General features: G+C 41.8%; 1 long non-coding RNA gene across 1 annotated transcript in view; it reads right to left on the bottom strand.

The window, feature by feature from the left end:
* Positions 1–1,098: 1,098 nt before the first annotated feature.
* Positions 1,099–20,644, bottom strand: part of LOC108545332 (uncharacterized) — a 52,584-nt gene continuing 33,038 nt past the window's right edge. The window contains exons 2-3 of the long non-coding RNA XR_001890079.1: positions 1,541–1,645; positions 1,099–1,439 (exon numbers count right to left, since the gene is read on the bottom strand). This is a non-coding gene — a long non-coding RNA (uncharacterized LOC108545332). The remainder of the gene's footprint in view (positions 1,440–1,540; positions 1,646–20,644) is intronic.

Raw genomic sequence — 20,644 nt, forward strand, 5'->3', positions numbered from 1 at the left:
GGGTTTCAGTGAGTAAAAGTTCCACAGAACCCCATCCCCTTCCCCTAAGGGACTGGAGTATCTTCGGGAGATTTCCCACATGTAAAGAAAGAAAAGGAATAGGGTGTCGTGACTTAACGTTTAGTATTCACCGGGATGGCTGCGTTTAATCATTATAGGAGACATGGATGGTAGTGCAGCGACCACCCTACTACAATCACCACCAAAGGAATTCGAAAGAATCTGAGGTTTCTCGAAAGAGTATTCATTGACAGTGAACCTCTACTTTCTCCTGGCTTGCTACTAAAATATCCTACATCTAATGCACGGGCCTGTTAGAGTAGCCTGACTTGATCAGTCTCATAGGACTGATGTAGACAGAAACGCCTCCCATTCTCTTCTTCTTCTTTCCTTCTCTCACGCATTCACTCCTCGTTCTACACCGCCGTCACAGTAGTATTAACGCGTAAAAACCCAGCCCACGATTCCCAGAGTGATTTCCGCGGCGCGGCAATCAGTTTAATGATCTCGCGGTGCGCCATTAACAAAGCGTTCTGAAGGGCCGGCTTCCTTGGCGAACCAACGTCCTCGATGCGACACGTCGTACGAGCCCTTTTCAACGCGTCGACCCTTTATGAAGTTCCCCTCGGCCCTGTTACACGCCCAGACACAGTCGTGGGATAGTCGATGGTGCAAGACAGGCGAACGCTTCACGGTATGAATGTTCTGATCGAACAGTCTCCTATTCCCCTAACGACTATCGGCTACTGATAATGTGAACGTAAGATGTGCGAAATGGTAGGAAGTTGCGAAAATGGACTTTTCTGCGTTTAAGTCTAACTAGTCTTGCTTAAGAAGTCCTGTTCTGATCACTAGATGTGCGGAATCTTTAAAGATCCGTACAATCCTATTTACTGTTCTTTGATATCAAAGTGATCGACTGAAATAATTCGTCATCTATTCATTACGCAGAGCGGAGGAAATTATGATAATAATAGAGAGATGGCTGGGGAGCCACGAAAAATATATATACTCGAACAGTATCGCTAATAATTAATTAATGGTACATTTCATATATAACAAATACGCAAAGGCTAACTCTACTCGCTAACACTGTCTCTCAAACTCTCTTACAACTCTCTGATATTCTGTTATGACACTCAATCTGACACACTGACAACAACTGACTCGCTCGCATCCTTGCACCCTTATTTAATTCTCTATACTCCGTCTTCTTTCATACTCAAGATCTCCTCCTGGATCACGCATTTCTCACGCAACCTTGTCCTCCATGAGCCAGGTACTTCAAATATTCAAGATGTATTTCTAAACTTTCGATCCTTGATTGCACTCGACTCTGTTACAAATATCCCTCACAATCGATCCTCTTGCTCGCGGTAACTTTCGTCCTATGTCGCAAACACTCTTAGCATTCTCTCAGGGCCGCACTCGTTTCATTCCTACAATTGTATAAAAGAAGTGTTTCAAATACTGAATTGTCATTTCCGTTTTGACTAGCCAGGTTTAAGAAAGCGGCCTATCTAAGATAGCTGAAACATACCTGATACATTTTCACCCTCGCTATCCTGATCTCCTGTTAGGTAGATACTACCACTGTTCCACGGATTCCGCTGTAGAACCAAAAGCTCTGACTGCCACCTTTGACCTGGAACAGAAAGTAGAAACCGCGTGATAACAAATCGCGAAATAATAAGTCAAATTTATCAAAACGGCGAACCCTATATCCCGAAACCGTGCACCACCATCGATGATACCCGATTCTCAACTCCACCAAAATGTATAACATTTCCCGACTCCGTTTTCGAGATGCTTGCTACGAATTCGTCGCGCATCGCGAGACCAGTGTCGACTTAATCCACGAACGAAGCATCTCACCGTTTTCAGCAACCACGACAACCCGAAATTCAGATTCCGCGCGAAGATGGGACGACCACCGTTTCGAAATTTCATCCTTGCACCACAGCTGTAGGATTTCTATTTTCTTGTCCCGTGGAAGCTCGCGAAAGCTGTCAGGCTTGGGCGATTTCGCATAGAGGAGCTTGAACACCCCTGGCATCGAATTTCCCGGGAAAGAGAGAGAAAGAAAAGGAACAGAAGACAGGTTTCTCTCAGCATGGCCTCGTCGTGTCCAGGATAACAGGACAACCCTGGTCCCTCTTCCGGAAGGATGATACTCACCATGATGCCTAGTTCTTGGCTAGTTCGATGAAACTGACCGAGATACGCAGAAGTTGACACGACTCTGAAAGGAAATACCTCTTTTAGGAATATATAGGGATATTTAAGGGTATTTATAGGGGAAACGTTTGAGATTCGTGGAGGTCTCATTTGGAAAATTCGGTGGAGACAGTAACGGATGTTAAAGTGGGTGTGGCGACTAGTCACAGGTTCACCGCGAAGTTAGGGGGATTTAACGAGGTTCGAGGTTTCTCATAAGTGGTTGGTGAACCTTCCGCTTTCAAATAAATATAGGTTTCCGACGTGTCGATAGTATTCCCATGTCAGAGGCACGGGCCTGCTAGGTAGGCTTACCGAAGAGACTCTGCTAGCAGGCCCAGGATGGAAACGCATCCCTTCTTCACTCGCTCATCGATCAAAAGGGATGCCAAGGGTTTTCATATTATCGTCAAAGATGTCATATTATTGTAAAGGTTATCTGTCTCGCATAAGGACAACGTGACGACGTAGTTTCAGAATAGATACTCATTCTTAGATATAGAATATATAGAGGCCCCCTCAGTGTGCAAAAGATCGGACGCTAAAGTGGGCACTACTACTGCAGTTCAAGAGGTTCGATACACAAGATCGAAAGGTATCGGTGTGTCGGGTAACTAACGCGTAATCCGATTGGAGGATTAGCGGAAAGAAAGAACGGGAAGTACGATGGTGACACGATTCCCCATAAGCCGAGGCGCGACCATGCGTAAACGTCATTCGAGCCGTGGGCTGAGAAGCGTGTTTAACTCCGTCCAGCCGTGTAATCGGATTGACTCGATGCACGTGCGATGCATTATGAATCCGAGGAGCCGATAGCTTGTCTAGAACGTCTTCGACGGCGCGGGACGTCATTGCAGTGCCGAGCAAATTCGGTTAAATTCCCAAAAACTTGGAAATTAGTGGAGTAACCTTAGGTTTCGAAGGACAGGGTGTACAGGTAACCGAGATTTCCAGTGTTTCTTGCGGAACATTCGCGAAACCGAATTTCGAGAATTTTTGGGGAAATGTTGAAATTCTGGGAACTGATTGGCGCGTGTTTATGGATCTAGGAACTTTTTATAATCACAAATACCGTGCTTTTTGGCCAGAGGAAAATACTCGAGGCAGATAATACGGAGTCTAGACAATTTAATGGAATGTCTAAGTGGGTCGCCTTAATCCGGTTTTAAAATGTCACTAGTATATACCTAGTTAACACTAGAACTACTAAACCCGTGAAAACGACGTGTGATTTTTTATTTTTGAAATTGGGAAAACTATACAGGTGTTTATGAGAGAATTTCTGGTGACTTTTATTGAGATTCAAGCATTATCGCGTACACTCGTTTATTTCTAGTATTTCATTCGAATCATAATCGTGTATGTATGGTTTATTTAAACACAAGTTTAAGATTGGTAGTTCTAGTGTTAAAAGAGTAAATAAAAGTAAATCGTGTTAATCGATTGGACTTTTCGTATCGAGTCGTAGATAATAGCAAATGGTTGTGTGGCGATTATATAATAACACATAAAGGTAAAAAAAATAATTCCAAAGAAAACGAAACGTCTGTGATGAATTAAAAAAATCATGCTAACGAGAAAGAATGAAACGATTGAAAAATTAATTTATTAGAAAGCATTACTCGTGTAAAACATAGCCGATCAGAGACAGCGTGATCGATATGTATTAAAATTTTTAAAAATTGCAATTTATTCTGGAAATTGTTCACGTATGTTAATATCAGATGACGAAATAAATAAGGTCTTTCTTCGAAACGTGAACGAGAATACGAAAACGACGTTATTTATTTCGTCATTTGATATACGATCGTACGGTAATACGAAAATATAGACAAATATTTGAGAGAAATCGAAAAATGGTAACGCGCCGGCTGCCGGGAAATATAATTCGCGTTTCGTAGTAGAATACGAGTAATCGACTTTTAATTAAATTTTTCAAATAGTGATTCATTTTCGGACCGTCGTTTACGCTCGGTTGTTCTAAAAGCGGCTGCAGCCGGAAATCCGCGTTGCAGCCGGAAATTCCGACGCGGGAGCTTTCAATAACGCGATTATATAAAAGACAGAAAAAAATCTGGATAACGAAAGGAATGTTTTTAATGAAAGTACCGATCGTTTCGCGGAAAGCGCACAAGCCCGACGACCAGCGCGCGAAATTTCGTTTCGCCGAAAAATTTGTTATTAACAAAATGTATTTTCCGTTCGAATTCTTCGAACGACAAGTTGGATTTTTCCTTTTTCCCTTCCTTTTTTTTTTTTTTTTTTTTTTTTACGCGAGAAAAGAGAAGAGAGGGGGAGAAAAACGCGTTCGATCAATGACGCAGGCGAAAAATACACGTCGACAGCGGATACATGTAGAACGAATGAAAAATTGGCCGAGCAATCATCGAGCTGTACCACTGCGACAGTCGAGAAAATTTTTTCGCCAAATTTCGGCCGGATCTTGAGCTCCTCTGTCGTTGAAAATGGAGGCCGGTGCGGGAAGGAACGCGTTACAGGAAAATTACGTAGTAAATAGGAAAGAGGAGAGAGAGAGGAGAGGAGGAGCGTGGAAGTTCGTTTAATTAGAAACGAGGCTACGTGGAAAACGCGGGTACAGGGATGGAAGTATCCTGAATACATAATCAACTTGTGTTTCTACTTCGGGCCACTGGCTTTCTCGTTGACGAGGTAACGTGGTCAACGAACGGCCTAAGGAACTTGATAATACAAAGTACCATGATGGAAGTTTGCAAGAAAAATGATTATCCAAAGACTATGGAGGCAGACTATGGAGCTGTGCCGTTAAGGGAATAGCGAGCTTTCGAAGTTAAAATCGAAGCGAATTGAAAATTACACAGCAGAGTGTCGAATCGCGTCACGGTTGATCGTTGTATCAAATAAAATTACATGTGTGAAATTAAGTAGAAAAAGATTGGAGAATTTGATTTTCGAAAACGGAAGTACACGGAGAGCTATGTCGAAATCGAATGACTATATCATGTACGAGTGCAGGAAGACGAAATTTTTAAAAAGGGAAAATTCGAGGGGGTAGTTTTTGTCATGAAGTCTTCAGTTGAGGACCGAATACGTATATAGTTGCTTTTGACGAAATTAATACTGATTTTTATTCACGCAGAAGCGTAATTATACGTAGGGTGGCACCATCGAGCATAAATTGATTCAACATCTAAAAATAAGTCGGAAAGGAAGAATAAAATTTTTTCGTTAGAAAATACTGTAAGCTTGAGGACCCTAAATGGGCAAGAGAAAAATACGATACTGCAGTAATTTAGACGAAAATTAGAGAAAGCAAGGGACGATCCTTTAACACGAAACGTACCAAGTGGGGTGAAATGACTCCTTTCAAAATTTACTTTATAAATTGTACATTCATTGTTATTTCTTTCGCTCCTCTGACGTTCTGTAAATTCTCATATTACCTGACTGTTCAATTTCTCGCTTTCCGTTTCACCCTATATTGTAAGAATAGGTGCGTGTAAAATACCGGTACGCTTAATGTTAAAGAAGGCAGTGTCGTGTCAAGCTTAGTAGTGACAGGTCGAAAGAAGGCGCGAGAACAATTGTTTAAAATTGTCTTGAGTCATCTTTTCTTTTTATTTCTATCATTGTTTAACCAATCAGTTCTATGTAAAATCTTACTTAAATAACATATATAATTACTACGATACATAGCGAAAATACGCTGCCAAATCTTGCCACAGACTTCGCGAGTAAATAGATAAACTAATAAGAATATTTATTGAACAGAATAACACCACAACATAAATTATAACTAAATCTCGTAAAATAAATTCGCTTCTAACTGCGATATAATCTCTCGAGGACTCTCTCACACACAATATCTATTTGTAATGACTGTCATTCACCTACTGATTGTTTTTTCGCGACTCTCTGTTCACACAAACATTCCTCACACTCATACCGCGCATTCTATGACAACCACTACCACCACAGACTTATCGTCGCTCGTTCTTCGACAAATGCGACTTCCTTCTCGATAATCGACGCGACAAATCCACGAACGATCCTCGCTCGGACCCAGACGAGTCCGTTAAAAACAGCACTCGAGACGTAATATCGTCGATCATCGCGATCGTCGTTCGTTCAACGTCCATCCTTTCGTCACTTCCTCTTCCCATTTGCCGGGACCGCCCCTGCGGTAGCCGGCCATTCGGCGAACAATCGGCGAGAGCAAACGACTCGCGGTGTGTCGAGGCTTTTTTGCAGAACGTAGTCGTTTCGCGAACATAGCAGCGCGGGACGCACGATTTAACCCCGCCACGGAACCACCCCCACAGCCATTATATCCGCGGCACCCGTAAATCCGTTTTTATGGGCTTTCGATACCGTATCCCGCGAAATCAATAATCGTCCATAAAGCGGTACCTTACTCGGCCGGCATACGTTTCCGTATTCTCTCGCTTAAATACGCGCATCTATCATCCGGAACATTGCGCGAGAAGGTATCTACTCGGAATCGGTAAAATTAACCGTGTCGTCGCATCGGCACGTGCTCGGTCGATGTTTGTCGTAGCTTCTTTCCTCTCGAACAATTATTTATTTCCTTCCCAGTAAAAAATGGAAACGCGTGAAGGGTACTTGTTCACCTTTTTCTCATTCTTTTATTTTTTAACGGAATATGGAAATTAGGTGCTTAGAGTATGACGAATTTAGAGTACCGATTTTCTTGCAATTTATATCACCAGAAAAATTATTTCTTATTCTTACCCCCTTCTGTGGTATAAAATGGAAACTCATATGGAGGATTTTGTGTAATGGAATATGGATATTAGGTGGTTCGAATGTAACAAATGTAGTTTGTTGATGTTTGTCGCAATTTCTTTGTTTAAAAGAAATATTCTTTGGAATACAGATGAGCAGAAGAATTTAGATATTCGATATTCATTGTGATTTGTTTATTTCGAGAAAATTATTTCTCACTCTTGCTAACTAAAAAGGTTATTTAAAATGAATACAGTGGAATAGAAAGCGAATTCTGACAATGAAGAATTCAGCGAGTGATTGAATCGTGGGCGAGAATAAGGGTAGGTTTCACCTGTTGCGGTATAGAAAACCGCGAGTCTGGCTATTAAATATTCGACAGTGATAACTCTTTCTAATCCTCCGTCGAATCTCCGTCATCGATCTTGTCGCGGAATGATCGCGGAATAAAGTAGAATAAAATTGGCGAAAGAGGATCGATAGTTGGTTTTCACGGGAACGTGAGAGTTCACGTGACACTGTGGCCCCTTTGGAAGCCGGGTAAAGCAAACATTTCCATGGGGGAGTCGAAGTTCCGCCAAACGGAAACAACAACAAGAGACCTCTCAATTACTCTAATTGCGTGCTTGAAAAAACCAAGCCGAACAACGAACTCCGAACGATTCTTCATTAAATCCTCCACCAGAGTGTATCCATTCAGCGATCGCGTCCCTGTGTTTTCTACCCCGTCCACTTTCAAGGGTTGACCCCCGACCGACGAAATTTTACGGAGACATAATGAGTTCGTCTCGATAATGCGCCTTTGTTAATTACGCGAGTAACGCCGCAGTTGGGAATTTCGGAGGGAAAGATCGGGGTGTAAATTAAATTTTATCTTGGAAACGAAGGAAGAGAAGAAAAGAGGGTGGAGCGTAATTTAATCTCGTATTCTACGTTTATTTTAGATGTCGGACATTTTTTAAATTACTTAGGTCAAAGAGTCTCTACACGAGACTCTACATTAACCCCTTGCACTACGATTTAATTATGAAAAATTATACACCGAAGTAGTATTTAATTTTAGTTAACCACTATATATATACCTGTTCCATCCATGACAGAATTGGGTAAAAAGAATTCGAATTTTCTGCACGTTGAAACGAATGATAAATAATCGAGGAAGAACGAAGAACTCGTCGTTGCAGCGTGAGTATCGAGAGTCTGCCTTCGCGAGTGAGAATGAAATATTATTCAGATTAAGTCTGGAGAAAGTATTTATTTCTTGTAAAATCACACAGATAGATCGCTAAATATACGTGTTTACTGTTATCACGAACGTTTATCAGGACTCAACACCCACGTATCTTTCAATCAACGGTAATCCCAATTAAATACATCCCCAAAGGACACATTGCAATAGCTCTACCTAACCGAGTTACCCAGAAATTATCACCCTACCTAGTGCCGTGTCCCTTCAGCTCATTTACCTACGGCACCTTAGCCAACGTCAAACGGTTCAGTCCCAAATGCATAGAGAAATGCGAGAGGAATCTGAATGGATTAAATATTTTCCTGGTTTAATCGAAATAAGGAAACAAAAGCAGCGTTGAATACAAATTGTCCCCGAAACACAAAATCCTTCAAAAATCCTATTCACGAAGGCATTAACCACATCAGAAATTTAATTCTGGCTCCCAAAAGGGGAAGAAAGAAAGCAGCATACGTCGTGTACGATCTATAGGTCTAGCAAATAAACTAGCTATCAGCAGGTCCATCAAATTCTCAACTCGAACAACGCCATTCATCGATCTTACCCCTTGTCCATACTCGAGACGATCCGGGTCCCGCAGGTGTGCGTGCACGCGCAGCTGCACGCTGCACGCCGGTTACAGCGACGTGCATGTGCACGTGCACGCGCAGGGGTGCGTTAACGGGCCCGTTGATGCACCGCCAGAGGCATCCTCCATCCACTTGTCGGGTAATTGCGTTATGTATTGACTCGGTTTACCGGAGCGAATAGGGAAGGTTCCCGCGTAAGGGACGTCGACGGGATTGGGTGAAGGGGTGGCGGAGTTGCATATTAATTATCTGATAATTCCGATGCTTAACGAGCCACCCGCCGTGCTTAGGGACTACGTCGATCCGAGCTTTTTCGCGCTAGCGTTGATGGAAAGGCATTGTTCGTTCGTGGTTGCTTGGCTGCTTTGATCGTTGCCGAGTGCGAGATAAGTTGAGCTCGTGAGGGAAGCTTGGGTTACGGTGCACTCCGCGATACCGCCATTTTCTGGTGCTCGGATGAAAGAGTTGATAGAGGAGTTGAGGAGAGTGGAATCTGAACGCACGATTAGGGTAGCGCGGTATACGATGGCTACTCACGATTCGGTGTCTGTTAGGAGAGGGGTAGATCGGGGGACTGTGAGGATTCTTGCGATTGGTTGACGATGTGTTGAAAGATATAGGATTGTGAGTTCTTCTGTGACTTGCCGATGATCGTGATGGAAGATCGGTGTTATGGTGACCGCGAATCCGAGGTGATTCTGATGGAAGTTTGGGTACTGCTGCGATGGTTATGATGTAAGATTATGGTATCACGACGATCTTTGCGAAAATTCGTAGCATCACGGTCATTACCATGACCTGGAGTGACGAACCTGACGAGAAATCGCAGTATCGCAATAATTATATCAATTTGGTGACGACTCTGATGAAAATAATGCACCACGTTTATTTCTGTGACTCCAGGTTGGCCGTGATAAGAGGTTACACAGATATTCGAGATGTGGGATTGATTCTATCAAAAATCACTGGTGTAGAGTCACTAGGACGACCTGGTAGTGGTCTCGATGGAAGATCAGAGCGCCACAACGAGTACGCCACCTGTGGATGACATTGACGAAACGTCCCTGGATGTTACTGCATCGATCCGTGTCTGTTACTTGATGCATTAATTAAGTCTCTATTTGAGTAGAATGTTCCAGTGAACATGGATGTTACTGCATCAATTGGTATCGTAACTATGTAACCTGTTTTGGTCTAGGGTCTTGCAGTGCGTCGAAGGTAACGGAGTAATAGATGCACCTGTACATCGCCATTTTTGAGACATAAAATTATAAATCGTATCGCATAGTTGGAGAATGGATTCTTAGACCAGTTTCGTTCCAATTATGTCATTTTCAATTAAACTTACGTAAACGCAAATCAAATAAACGAACAGGGGACGAATCGATAAAATGCATATTTGATTATTTATTTTGAATATGATTGGAATTTTAAACCGGCACGTCTCGTTGCCGATAGATTCATGAATTTCAGATATTCTTGCATTGGCGTCGCGACGCCTCTATGCCGGAGATAGGGGAGCAACTTCGAGATTTCGCGGGAAGTGTAGGTGAATCCGAAAGTAGTCGGATCTATAGCGGGAAAATTAACGGCAATTTGAATATATCGACGGAATGGTAATGTCGGGGTGCTTATTATTACATGGTATCGTTAACAGGTACCGTAAGTTCCTCAAGGATGCCGAAGGACGTCTATGTGCTTGAATTATTTACGGATCTGGTGGAAAACAATAGGAAGAAAAACAGAGGAACGTTTCAGATCCTAGGCGTCCTGGGATCTGAATTATTGACTAGATCATAATGCGATGCAAGAACAGCAATTTGCATCGGCGAACGAGCTATTAGCGACACCTTGCGCTGCTTCGACCTTTGAACGAATATTGTAGCGCCTGTTGGAATATTGTAAAACGAGATTTCGTGTCCCGGTCTGGGATTTGTAATGCCGATCGACTCTTACCGGCGTTGTAACTGCGAATGAAGGTGGTTGTAACATCACGAAATGAAATCCAAGCCTATTTCGTAAATGGGGAAGGAAATGCTGCGGAGTTCTTTTTTTGAATCCAAATACGAATCCAAGTTCAATTATAGAAACTAGACGTAGTGCTAGATAGAAATTAAAACCTAAATTTTCAAGATCAGATATAGGTCCAGGTCTAAGTCCAAGTCTAGGACCAGGTCTAGGTCTAGGTCTAGGTTCAAGTCTAGGTCTAGACAGAGGTCCAGGTCCAGGTGTAGGTTCAGGTTCAGATCTAGGTCCAAGTCCAGGGCCAGGTCTAGGTCTAAGTAAAAGTCCAGGTCTAGGTTCAGATCTAGATCCAAGTCTAGTTTCAGGTCTAGGTCCAAATCTAGGTCCAGATCTATATTTAGATCCGGATCGAACAGAAATCCAGAACCACATGGAAAGACAAAGGTTAAACAATCCTAAAAACATTTCCATGAAGATTAGCTGCACCATAGAGGCTACTGATTACCTAATTGCAACTTATGTAACCCACAACCAGTTTCATTACTCACTCTTTGATTCTCTTGCTTCGCTATGCAAATCGTACCAGTAGATTTAACATTTTTAATTACTCCGAAGAACCCGATTCGTTTTAATCAGTCCCCGACTCGATGTACTACCATCGGTGGAACAAAAATGAATAATTCATTCGTCATGGACGACGTAAGATCTCCAATACACCGTGAATAATGGCCGCGCTGCATCGAAAAAGTACGACGTTTCGCATGGATCATGGAAATCCTCCAACTATAACCACATTTTACTAATTCTTCCTTTCTCATCGTTTCCCTTTTTCTCTCTCTCTCTTTTTCCACGCCGAGACTACGAACCAGCCGTATTTTTCAGCAATAAACAACGGAAACTTTTATCCCGGCATGATATACAGCGAGCGAAGTAAATGTGCACGCTGTCGTGCCCCGGAATACTTTATAAAAATATCACATTGCGATTCTGTAACCGAAGAAGCGTTTATTTAAACAATTCGACGCTTCTGCACTCGGAAAATTGTGCTGCGGAAGAAGCTACCCGTTCTACGGGAATTAATTCCGCGATTAATATTTCAAGAACACGTCCAATTAACCCGGCAGAAAACGCGAATCATCCCGGAAATGCAGACGTTACGATCAAAATTTGATTAATCTCGTTTCATCCACCCCTCGTTCTATACACGAATGCATTTCTTTCAAAAATCGACAATGCATTATACGGAAATCATTAAAATTCCTCATCGTGCGGTTACTCGTCGAATAACTTCGACATTTTTCGCGAAAACCCGAAACATTTATTTGTAATTTTACATTCATAATCGAAATTAATTTAAATTCTCCGCAGTAGATATTTTTATGAGCAACGTTAACAAAAATGACGGCAAATATTGCGTTCATCTTTGATTAAATTAAATTTCTCGCGGAACTACCTCGAATTATTTAATGCGGTTAAACAGAAAAGGAAAAAATGAAAAAAAAGAAAATTGAAGAGAAGAAAAAGGACTAAAAATTAGAGAAGAGAAATCTAATAATTGTCGGTTAGATCTAATTAACTTTTACACACTTATGGGATATGATTTATAAAGTTTTCAAAATTGCGATTTGTCCGTGTAAGTAATTCTTCCGTTTGAATTTCGCGCGTTTTTTCGTTTCCATTCTTAGCTATAGTGGAGTGTTTTCGACCGATTTTTCTTACGGAAAAATCGAGCAAAAGGTAGTTCGTAGAATTTCGCGACGTTTTCTCCCTTCCGGTTCCCATCCTCCGCGTCTTCCGGTTTCACGTACGCGGCCGGGCATTACTCGGGAGATACGACGCCATGTTTTCGCTTCTGAACGCATAGCGCGGTCATGGAAATAAGCTGCATCGTAGTTTCTTATGTTCTCGTGTTGCAGTTAGTACGTTGTCCTAGAGAATTCATGTTCCGGTGAAAACCTTGGAGTCGGTTTGCTTGATATTTCGAAATGGGGTGGGAATTAGGGCGGTCTTCTTCGATATCTCGATATGGGGTAGAAATTAGATCGAGGGGAGAAAGATTTTACGAGATTACGAATGAATATTACTCTTTCGTATTAATTGTTATTTCAACTATTAACTGGGATGTCATCGATTACATTCGAAACTATTTAATCAGTTATTTAATCGGATTTATTAATTAATTCCTTAAAAATAGATTTTTTGGGATAAATAAATTTCTTAAGCTTGTATTTTCTATTTCCATGGTTATAATTATTGATAAATAAATAAGTGTGTTTCTTTATATTATTTATAACGTAAACCAAAAATAAATCGGTTAACCGGCTGTCCAGTTTAATCATTTTCAACATCATTATACATTAGCATAATACTCATGTAATATTTTTGGACCCTGATGTTACTATATGTACATATATTAAGGCTACAATTACAGTGGATATGTTTTCTAAAGTATTAACGTTCTGAATATTCATGAATTAGGTTACGATTTCACTGTATATGTTTTTTGACGAATAAATTTGCGAATTATTAGAATTTCAGGACACGGGATGAATTATTACGAATTATCAGGATTATTAGAATTTAATTGGATTAAAAACTACTATGCATTATCGTCCAAAACAGAAGGTTTTAACGTACCTTCCTCCAAATATTAATTTTCTCGTAGCAACCAAAATTCAGTCGCTGTGAGACCTGTTAAAATGAGAAGACGAGAGGAAACGAGTTACCAAATGTCCTAAGAACGTAGAAAGTACCATGGTGTCTTTCAAAGGAGTACAGACCAATGTTCCTACATCGAATTTTCCATCCTCGGGGGGAGCAAGAAGAATGCCACGAGCTCTCGATAGCATTTTCGAATTTCTCCATTTCTTTCGTTAAATCTTACATTCCCGATCGACTGGACGCAAAAGCAAGGGAATCTAATCCAAGGATTCCTGCAATTATACAAAACTGTCGAATATTCCGGCCGAAGCTAATAAAAATTTAGAGGCTCTTCATGTTCACGAGGAAGAGGAAGAAAGGGGAGAGAATTACTCCGAGCACGGAAGAGAGATTCGATGGGATATGATTCTCCTCGATGCCTCTACGAGAAAAATCCTCGCGTCTGCAGGATTGGCAGTCTCCTTTCACGAATTCCTGCGCCGGTAGTAGAGGAAGATAAGCCGTGGATGCAGCGCGAACCGGAAGTCCCTCGTCTTCTCGGATCGCGGCCACGACACGCGAACCGTGCCAGAGATATGCAAATGCCACGCCGTGGCCGCTTTCTGCTAATTCGTTTTGCCTACTCCGCGCTCAAAATACGATTTCCAGGAAGTTCCTTGTTATCCTTCGTTTCCACGTGAGTTATACAGGCCGTTGCAATTCTGTCCCGCGGCTAAAATTGTTTCTCCGACCAGCGATTTAGAGAGTCCAGGAAAATACAGTTTCGTATGCACTGTTGCGGCAGATTGTCTGCGTGGATGATTAGGTCTGTGCACAGTTGATCATTGGATGCTTGGAAGAAACTGATAATCTTCTGAACGTCGCATGGAATTTTTGTAAAAGCAATTGTTAATTGGAAATACAGTTGGACAATCGTTTAACATGTTTTTATATACCACGAATCTATACTTGATTAGTTTTGTAGTTTATAGTCACCGGGGTCATCGTGATTTGTGCGCGAGACCGTCACTGCAACCACTTGTTGGCCTTACAGTCCACACAGTCGTTCATTTAGCTGCCAATTACGGTTAATTTAGTCACTCGATGATTTACGATTTTATATAATTAACCATTGTTTGCATTTAATTCAGTTGTCTAAATAGAGAGTCGAGTGTGATGATTTTGAGTAAACAGAAAGACACGATGAGGAAGCTCACTGGGTTTCTTGGCATTCTGACACGATTTACCAAGTCCTTAATGGTTGATCAGCGATAGGACACAGCAGAGGAGAACAGTTCCTATCTTTCCTATCTTTTCATTCTTTCACTTACCAAATGATCAGTGACATGTCACAGTGGAAGAGACCCGTTTACATCTACCATTTTCTACAGAGTAAAGCTTCACAGCAGATCTAGAGTACGACACCTTCTCCATTTTTCTATTTATCAATTGATCACTGACAGGTCTCAGAGGAATAGCGCAGATAGAATTTTCCCTCTTCTTCGCAATCTATCTTCACAGACCTGGAACAACACAGCTTCTCCATTCTTCCACTTATCAAGTAATCTCTGACACGTCACAGAGGAATTGACCAGTTCCAATCTATCCTTTCTATATAATTTATCCTCACAGACCTAGAATAAGACACCTTCTCTACTTTGTCACTTATCGATTGATCACTGACAGATCACAGAGGAATTGTCCACCTTGTATCTTCCCTTTTCCACACGATCTAAGAGAATAAGACACCTTCTCTACTTTGTCACTTATCTATTGATCACTGACAGATCACAGAGGAATCGTCTACCTTGTATCTTCCCTTTTCCACACGATCTATCTTTGCAAACCTAGAACAACGCAACTTGCCCATTCTCCCACTCACCAAGTGATCACCGACACGTCACAGAGGAATTGACCAGTTCCAATTTACTCTTTCTAATAATTTATGCCCACAGACCTAGAATAAGATACCTCCTCTATTCTTCCACTTACTAAGTAATCCCTGACACGTCACAGAGGAATTGACCAGTTCCAATCTACCCTTTCTAATAATTTATCCTCATTGACCTAGAATGAGACACCTCCCCCATTTTTCCAATTATCTATTGATCACTGACAGATCACAGAGGAATTGTCCACCTTGTATCTTCCCTTTTCCACACGATCTATCCTTGCAAACCTAGAACAACGCACCTTGCCCATTCTCCCACTCACCAAGTGATCATCGACACGTCACAGTAGAATAGACCCGCTTATATCTACCATTTCCTACAGAATCTATCCTCACAGATCTGGAACAACGCATCTTCTCCATTCTTCCACTCAGCAAGTGATCATTCACACGTCACAGCAAAATAGACCAGTCCATATCTACTCTTCCCTATACAATCTATCCTCACAGACCCAGAATAAAACTCCCTTTCATTCTTCCACTGCATTTCTCCACCTTTCTCTCTCTCGTTCTCTTTCTCCCTTCAAATATTACAGCGTCACGATCGAATCTCATTCAGCGGGGAAGCTATCAGGTCGAACTCCCGGATCAGTGTCGGAACTCGCAAATTGTTCGGTTTCGACTCGCAGCCGTGAATCCTGAAGCACGTCCCGACGGGCAGCATTAGCAGGTGGAGCCAAGAGGGTAGCGCGATTCGCGTAACGGCTAACGAAGTGTTGGTCAGGGAAGTGGGTCGCGCATGATCGGCCTCCTACCTATGCAAATGTGGCAGCTTTTTTCTGTCGCTTCCAGCTTCAGCCAGGCGCGTACAGTGTGTATAAAAGGCGGTGGAGGTAACTCACTCGGGATCAAGCTTCGTGATACGCTTGAATTCGCGGATACGGTACCTCTATGGAGACTCGTGACGTTCCATGTACAACTATATACACGTGCATATACATGCACCGCGGAAAAGAGAAAAGAGAGCAGGTTGAAAATAGCGGGACAAAGAAAATAGATAAAAAGGGGAGAAAATAGGGAAAAGGAGGAGCGAGGCAGAACGTAAAATTGTTTATATTTCCGTCGGTCAGGAACAGCCGTCGAAAGAATGGCGGCGTGACACGCGATAAAACAGACGGAGGAATTTATTTCACGGAGAGGGCGACAGATAAAATTCGAGACTAGCAAGAATAATGTCAAGAGACTGCGCGAACGTGGAATGACTCATCTGGAAACTGTATATTACGATTTAATTACGTTTGCGGGATTATCGAAGCGTTTATTCTCTTTGACAATCGTGCGTTTCTAGTTTCCCCTTCGGAAACTTCGGCGAACATTGTCCCGTTCGTTTGCTTTGTTCCCAGGCCCTTAATTAAAAACCGTTCGATCTACCGGAATATTGGTCTCTCCACGGGAAACTCATTTTTTCTATCATTTTGTAATTCGATTTTATATCCGCCAGCGAAAAATCCCTTCGCTCGCGCGACACAGGTAAATTTAGTCGGGATAATTTTCCGGATGTGCCGAGCAGTCAGAGAGGGAAGTTTCTCGGGATTATTCTTCACGGCTAGACGTGTTTCGAGTTTATAAGTTTGCCGGTACTTTGGGTCGAGTTTGCGAGTCTTTGAGACAGAGATAAGAACGTGCAAAAATATATAATATATATACGGAAGTAATAAATTAGTTCATTTTCATTAGTTTAATTACAAATTCAGCAAAAAGTTTAAGAGTATTAATTTAATTATAGTTACGAATTATATAGAGCATAGTTATATATAAAATAATCTAGTTATAAATTATTTTCGTAGAAAAAAATATGGCAGCGATGAATTAAAATTTAGAGCAACCGGAGCGATGAATATGCATCGAAAATGACAATGACTATGAATTTATGAAGTCATATAATATTATAGATATATCGATAAGTCGAAGCTTCCAATTTGTTTTGCAGATTTTCAGTAAAATCAAATTTCCCGCCGAAAATGGTTTCGAGTTAATAATCGATGCTAATTTGACGCGATGCGCCATTTAATTTAGCATGAAAAAGTATAATAAATTACAACCGGAGGAACCATATCGTTTTCGAAAAAATTTCCAAATTTATCCATAATTTCGTCTCTTATTTTCGCGACGCGAAATGGGATTCTTCTCTGATTAACCAATAATTTGGCGGGAATTACGAATATCAAAAATTCGATTACCCATAAGAATTTCCCCATGAGAACACCGCTAGGTAAATATCGCGGATCGATTTCGTAATAATAATTTCCCCGATTCCTCGCCGGTTTCAGCATTTTTAAACGTATTTCGTGATTTATTCGCAATTTTCCCTCGATATGGTCGCGACAAAATGGCGGAACGATCGTTTATGCGGATTTTTGGTTTCACCGAACATTTCTGGTGATTAAACGCGCATGTAGCAGCCAGACAATAGCGGGATTTGCGTTTGCCCGGTGTTCATTATTTACAACGCTGATATTATAATCGTTGGCGCTTTTGTTACACGAGTTCCTATACATCCGCGGTTTGTTCGCGGATGTCTGTCATTTCTGCACAATGTGCCCGGCCTGTCCACTTTGTTCCGGCTGAATAGGCACGCGACGTTATTTAACGTGAACCTAATTGGCGCCGGAAAATTACCACTAAAAGTATTCGCGGGATTTTCAACCACTTCAAACCACCGTTAGTCCGCGAGTAGCTTTTTTGAATAGCGAGACTTCTCGGGACAATGCATCGCGTGGACAATTAATCCCGCTCTTTCGAGGGGATCTCAAGACGAGTTCGCCGTGCAGCTGCTCTACCAGACTGATAAATTACGTTTCGGTTATTTATGAGCAATCGTGTACGGATGTTAAGTCGCTGATGTGCAAATCGCGACGATACCTCGTTTTCGTTACACACTCAGGTTAACACTTTGCAAAACGAGAAAGGAGGAGAACGATACACGGGGTGATTAATGAACAATTGAAAATAATAAATTGTAGGAAAGTTTCTGAATTAAAGAATATTAATAGCAACGACGAAAATGCTAAAATTATTCTTCGCTATAATTCAAGCAGCTCTCGCTTCGAAAAATAAAGAAATTTTCTACTATATCGTGGTATTCAGCCCCGAAAGGTTAATTTCGTTTTGGAAATCACGATAGGATACTAATTTATCGATAATTCCATCTTTTTCGAGGTATTTCGTGATTTAATGCAGAGTAAAAACTCGTCCAAATTAGAAATGTAAATTATTCAATAAATATTTAATCGATGTAAATGAAATTATAAAATAACCAATTAATTTTATCTTATTCATTATGATTATTTTTTAAGAGGGAAGAATATTTTAAGCAAAAATATCGATTTCCATAAATATTTTTCTATGGACTAAAAAATTCGCTGTAGCCACGTTGGACCACGAAGTCTACACGACCATGAGAAACCCTGCATTTCAAAATAATTTACTAAATTTTCCTAATATATACGTCTACAGAGATTTCGAACTCCTGGAAAACTTTCACAGGATATTTTCAGAAAAATCTTCCAGAGACTCCTCTCTAGCCTCTGTCTCCAGTCGCTCTAAACAACGTTTGAAAGATAAACGCGATATATAAAGATCGAAGGGGAGCAAGGAACAGCGGCAAATGCCGGAAACAAGGCAGCAGACAAAAGAACGAAAAAAGAAGAATCGAACAACGACAAAAAGGATGACCAGGTGATATCCATGGAGCTGCGAGGCTAACACAAGCCGAACATAAAGCGATAACCTAGAGCCAGGCCCAGCTGACCTGTCTGACCCCTGGACAACGTCAGAAAGTGGCAGCGGGCTCACAATAGCAAAGAAGAGAGAATGCACGAGGACAACGGCGGCGCGTAAAACTGTGAAGCGAGACCGACATCGTAATTTACTCTTTATGGCCGGACTTCGCTAAATCCCTTCTGGTATTCTCCTCCGTGCACACCGCCATCCTTATCCCTGTACATGACCGCGCTATTTATTCTCTTTCGTGATAGCGGCGTATAGCAGGTCTCTCCTTCTCTCTCTTTCTCTCCCTCTCTCTCTCTTTCTCTCTCCTCTTTGCTCTCGCTCTCTCTCTGTCTTTATACACGCGAGTTAGAGATGACGTCACGCGAGTAGTTTGCTACCAGCGAGGATGGTGGACGAAAATACGTGGAGAAATAAACTAGCCACGATGAGGAACACGATGGTTACCTGGCGAGAATAATGACCGGCGATTTTTGGTCGAAATTCGAATTTAAGGTGGAACAGAGTCGACATTGGCGGCCGATCTGTGGTGGCTATGTTCCGGTTTGTGGACCGTGGTGAATGGTTAGGACTCGGGGATCCAGAGGTGGTCAAGAGGATTGGTGGGTCTGAGAGTGCAGAGGAAGTGTTGACCTGCGAATTCGTGAGAGGGGAATGTACAAGCACTATTGTCCGTTGAACCAATAACGAGTTAGGTAGGCCTAGAGATAGCCCCTGGGTTTATGGTAAATGTTTGGTATTTTGGTAGAAGAAGCCACGTGGTCTTTAGTCAAGTTAGATCGATCCTTCTGATAAACCTGGTGTTAGCACTGCATATATCATGACAGGTTAGGTGACCGGTTAAGAGATCAGCTGATGATGAAGCAGACTGGACAAAAAGAAACGAGACTTATCATTGCAATCGTTCTGTAAATGGACTGACATGGGGATTCAGAGGTGGTCTTTGGGATCTCGATGGAGGAAGAGGATTGGCGGGTTCGAGAGTGCAGAGGGGAGTGTTGAGATAAGAATTCGCGAGAGGGGAATGTGCAAGCACTATTGTCTGTTGATCCAATAACGAGTTAGGTAGGCCTAGGGGTAGCCTGGGTTTATGGTAGATGTTTGATACTTTGGTAGAAGAAGCTACGTCGTCTTCGGTGAAGCTAGATAGACCTGGTGTTAGCACTGCATATATCATAACAGGTCAGGTGACTAGTTAAGGGATTAGCTATCGATGAACAGGTCTAAACGAAAGGAGACCTATCATAGCAATCGTTCTTTAAATGAACTGACATGATCTTATCATGACTTTCTCAAACTTTCTAACATGGATGACAAGGTTCATGACACGTAGGTGATCACAACCCGATCTAACTTGAAAGATCTAAACTCGAAGCAGACAAAAAGCACAGGGATCAACGATCATACCATGCAATCGATCTTCCCTTATTTTCTGACAGAGAATAGGGTACGAGGATCCGGTGAGTAGGATCTCAGAGATAAAAGGCACGACGGTGGTGAATCGCGTGACAATAGCAGTGATATCCGAATTGAGGGATTCCTGATGGCGAAGATATTCGAAGTGGAGCACACAGCAAGAAATGTCTGTGAACTTGGAGG

The sequence above is a fragment of the Eufriesea mexicana genome, unplaced genomic scaffold (genome assembly GCF_001483705.2).
Source record: "Eufriesea mexicana isolate 0111107269 unplaced genomic scaffold, ASM148370v2 scaffold395, whole genome shotgun sequence".
Taxonomy (NCBI): Eukaryota; Metazoa; Arthropoda; class Insecta; order Hymenoptera; family Apidae; genus Eufriesea; species Eufriesea mexicana.